This window comes from Myotis davidii, unplaced genomic scaffold, assembly GCF_000327345.1.
Source record: "Myotis davidii unplaced genomic scaffold, ASM32734v1 scaffold2100, whole genome shotgun sequence".
Taxonomy (NCBI): Eukaryota; Metazoa; Chordata; class Mammalia; order Chiroptera; family Vespertilionidae; genus Myotis; species Myotis davidii.
Genome location: NW_006292458.1, coordinates 303,799 through 308,626, shown reverse-complemented (window position 1 = coordinate 308,626; position 4,828 = coordinate 303,799).

Genomic DNA, 4,828 nt, shown 5'->3' with positions numbered 1-4,828 from the left:
CCCCCCCCGCCCCTCCCACTGTCCTGTGCACAGAGAAATTATTTATATATATGTATAAATGTCTATTTAGTAACGGTTTCCCCGCTCCCCCTGGTCCCATTCCCCCCTCCATGGCCATAGCCCTCACCCCCTCCACCTTGTACATAATGTATAGGAAAAATCTATGTATGGTTGAGGGGGGTGGGGCCGCTTGAGAGAGCTGGGGGACCCACTGACCCCCAAGCACCCCCCCGTTACAGGCCAAGATCTTTGCTAAAGGCCATTCCCTCCCCAGGGCTTTCGGTGTCCAGTGGGAGGGGGAAAACGCATCTTGTTAATTATTTTTAATCTTATTTATTGTACATACCTGGGGCGGGGGCTGGGGAGGTGGAGGGGGGAGAGGGTCCCCTCCTTTTGCCCCTCCCACTCCTTTTCTACTGCGATGTGTCTGTGTCTCCCCCCAGCACACACCACCCCCCTCCCATTGTTGTCTGGATGTGGTTCTATTTTTTATCGGTCTCCCCTCCCCTCTTCCCTCTCTCTAACCCCTCCGCTCCCACCGCCCCTCCACCCGTTGTCTCTTGCTCTTTCTTGGGCTTCTGTACAACTCAACTTGTATACACTGTGTACACACAACCAGCCAAACGAAAACCCAACGGCAAACACTTGATGGTCCGGCTGGAGTGGCTCTGTCCCGCGGCGTCTGGGCGGCGGCCCCCGGGTGGCACGGGCAGAGGGTCCAGAATGGGAGTGTGGCTTTTCTGGAGCCCCGGGTGGTGGTTGCACCGGGCACCATGTATCTGCTATGTCTCGCTGTGTAACAAAGAGCCCCACCCCCAAATTTAGTGACTTAAAACAAGAAGCATCATTGTATGGTTTCTGAGGATCAGGGATCGGCGAGTGGGTTACCTGGGTGGTGCCGTCACTGGGGTGCCATCGGGTCATCAGCCAGCGGGCAGAGGTTCTGGGGGAGGGAGGAGGAACCGAGGGACAATACGCCTGAGCCATCTTATTCCCAGGGCAGAAGGTGGGACTCGGGGCGGCCGTCCTCAAGGATTTGGCGGGAGTTTCAGGAGCTACTTTTAAGGTGGCTCATTTGCATGGCTCTTGGCCTCGGGTCTTGCCACATGGACCTCGCCCACCCATAGGGCAGCTTGCGCGTCTTCACAGAGCAGGCAACCCAAGGGGAAGGGCAAAGAGGAAGCCATGAGGTTGGTTTTGTTTTTTTTACTGATTTCAAAGAGGAAGGGAGGGAGAGAGATAGAAACATCAATGATGAGAGAGAATCACTGATCGGCTGCCTCCTGCACGCCCCACACTGGGGATCGAGCCCGCAACTGAGGCTTATGCCCTGACCGGGAATCCAACTGACCTCCTGGTTCATAGGTTGACACTCAACCACTGAGCCACACCAGCAGGGCTGGATTTGCTATTTTATTTATCATCTCTGGGGGAGGGGAAGGACTGTCAAGAGAAAGACTGATTCTTCATCTACTAAATGTTAGGTTAACTGAGGAAAGTGAGGACATTTCACATTTTTTAACTTTTGAATTTAAACAGCTGGAAATTCACATCTATGGCCCCTTGAGTGTGGCTCTTCCTAAGCCTTAGGAGGACCCTGATTAAGTTAATAACAATGTACCTGCCTATATAGTTTAAGTTTAAAAAATGTGGCTCTCAAAAGAAATTTCAATCGTCGTACTTTTGATACTTGGCTCTGTTGACTAATGAGTTTGCCGACCACTGCTCTAGGCCATCGCCACTGTTATTGCTGGTTGTACAGAATGGCTAGAAACACTTGGGGGACATAATGGGAGTTCGTGATGGGCTATGGACTTTCTAGAATCATCTGAGTCAGTTAAGAGCATTGAGAATGGGCTCAACCCGTGGGATGCTGAGCGTGTAACCCCAGAGGGAGCGGTCCATTCAAGGCTCTGGATTGAATGGCTGCCAAATTGGGACCAAAGTCTCCAGGATCAGCGTTGTCCCAGAACAGAGCTCTGTCCTAGGAAGTGGATGGAGTGGTCAGAAGGTGGGTGGGCGCTGGGGTTAGAATAACCTTGTGGTTGGTTGGCCTTTGACATCCCATTGTTCCAACTGAATCCCAGCCCTCGCACTAGCTGGACAAGGTGGAGCATGGCCTCCCGTCCTCAGTTTTGTCATCTGTAAAATGGGCTTTCGGCGAGATGAAGAAAACCTGTGTGAAGCACCCGGCACTGCAAGCGCTTAGCCGCTGTTCCCCTTGGCAGGAGGCCTCAAGAGGTTTGTGGGAGGTCCGAGAGATGGCGAGAAGGATTGAGAGAGAGGCTGACAAAGGTGGACAAAGAACCCAGAGAGACAACCCCTGACGGGGCCCGCCAGAGCCCAGGGGAGGCAGGAACCCGAGAGGAGAGACTCACGGGCGCACACATGTGCCCGAGGGAGATGCCAACTAGGTCATCCCAGCCTCTGGCTGTTGTCGGATGAGCCTGGAATGGTGGTGGCTGCGAACCTTCCAAAAATGGCCTGCCAGCTGTCGTGTGGGTTTGTGTGTGCGCCTTGTTCTGGGGGCAAACGGGAGCTTCCGTCAGCTTCTCAAAGTGCATCTGGGTCCTCCCAGAGGCAGGGTGTCCCGGCCAAGGACTTGGCCCTGTTAGGCAGCGCGGCAAGAACTCCGACCTTGTGCTGGGGGCGTGCCTCACCCCCGGCTGGGACTTGGGTTGGGGTGTCGGGTCTTATCTGGAAACTGCTAGAACCATCCCCCCCACCACACCAGTCCCTTCCTGTCCCCCCAGAGGTGGGCCTCACTGAGCAGAGGTTCTGGGGGAGGGGGAACGAACTTGCGGGACAATACACCCGAGCCAGGCTTATTCCCAGGGCGGAAGGTGGAGCTCCTGCCAAAGATTCTGTGATAATGAAACCCGGAAAGGGATCGTCGGCTAATCGCTGTTCTGATCTGGAGCACAGAGGGACATTCATGGGGCTGGGCCGGCGCACACAGCACTGAGGGTGCCCCGGGCACCGTGCTCGTCGCCTGGGTGCCTCTTGCCCTGGGGAGTGGCTCTGTGGTCACCACATCGCAGTGTACCCCGACCGAGGTGGCGGAGCGGGGTTCGAACCCAGGCAGCCCGCTGCCAGGGCCCTGCAGGACCATCGCTACCCCAGGCCCAGGAAAAGCGGGTTCTGGGTGGGTGTGAGCGGAGCATTTCCGGCTGGGATTCTGTGGACACTGAGATGTGGACGGGGAGGGGCCGCAGGTCAGTGACTGGTGACAGCTCATCAGGTGGAGGTCAAAGTTCAGGCCTGGGGACATCGGGGGCGGGGTTCCGGCCTGGTGTGTTGAGTCAGTGTTGGGGTTCAAAGACGCCTGTCCAATGGGCTTGGGAGATGGGTGAGTGGTGGTCTCAGCCTTCGAGATTAGCAAATAGAGCGCGAATTCAGGGGTCCTGGATTGAATGTTGGGGAACCAAACGTTTGCAAACGGAAGGGTCCTAGTAACTTATGTCTGGCGGCCTTGAGATACCCGGCACTTCAGCCCCTCCCAGGAGAGAGGCCCAGATGGGGTGTGTCCACACCGGCCCGAAGTCGGACTCAGGGTTTAAGACTCGGACGTCAGCCCACCCAGTTGGGAACTTTCTGGAACTGAGAACTTGCCAGCTGGCTGCTCGGACACCATTCCGTCCACCTGTCCCTTTCTCCTCCTCCGGCCAGAAGCCCTCGCAAACATACACGTGGGAGGGGGCGGGCGGGGTTTGTAGCGGCTGCTGCCTGTCTCCAAAATCTGGAACTTTCTAGAACCCTAACGGGCCTCTCTGGGGCGGTGGGGATTTGCATATTTGCATTGGGGTAGCCACTAGCCACATGGGAAGAATGAACGGGCCCTTGAAATGTGGCCAGTGTGACTGAGGACCGTCACACGCCCTAGCCCTGGCCAAGTAGCTCTGTTGGTTGGAGCGTCATGCTGATCCCACCAGGGTTGCGGGTTTGATCCCCAGTCAGGGCCCATGCAGGAAACTGGTGGGTGCATGGATGGGTGGGACAACGGATCCACGTTCCTCTCCCTCTCCCTCTCTAGGATCAATGGGGGGGAAATAATCTCTATATATAAAAGCCTAATATGCAGTGTCCCCTCAGGAGTTTGACCAACCGGGAGTTTGATCGCTCTCTATGATGTGCACTGACCACCAGGGGGTGGTGCGGAATGAAGGAAGGCCCCGGCCAGCAGCCGGCAGCCGCTAGGGACCCTACCTGTGCACAGATTTCATGCACTGGGCCTCTAGTAATAAACAGTCACCTGCAGCTTCTGGCGACCATATTGAACAGTGCCGATTTAGCATGTTCCAGGAAAGCAATTCTTTTTCAAACGTTAAACCTCATCCCAGCAAATGCCCGCCGACCCAGGAAAGGGTGGGGCGGCCTGTTGCAGGGTAAGTGGGGTCCACACACCTGGCCCACCTTGTTCTCGATGGCCCTGCCCCCACCAACACTGGGTTCTAGATCCGATGGTTCTAGGTGGGCCGAGGCTTTCGTGTGCCTGCCCTGAGTTCACCGCCCTCCTCTGGCCCTTGCCCCTCCCACACAAGCGTCTCCCGACACTGGCAGTGACGTTTATTTCTCTGGGGCGGGGTTATATACAGCAGTGACCCGGATGGGGACCCGGGAGCTCCTTGCCCCACCAGGGGCCCGGGTGGGGGCAGGAGGCATTGGCAGAGGCACGCGGTGGCAGTGGCCGCAGGCCGGGGGTCGTGGGTGGGGGTGTAGTGTGGCCTGGGAGACCCCGCTGGGGAAGGGCAGCTGGTCCCTGGAGCGCGTGCTGGCTCCTCTACAGGACGACGCAGGGGCAGCTCCTGGTCTTCTTCCTGGGGGAGCT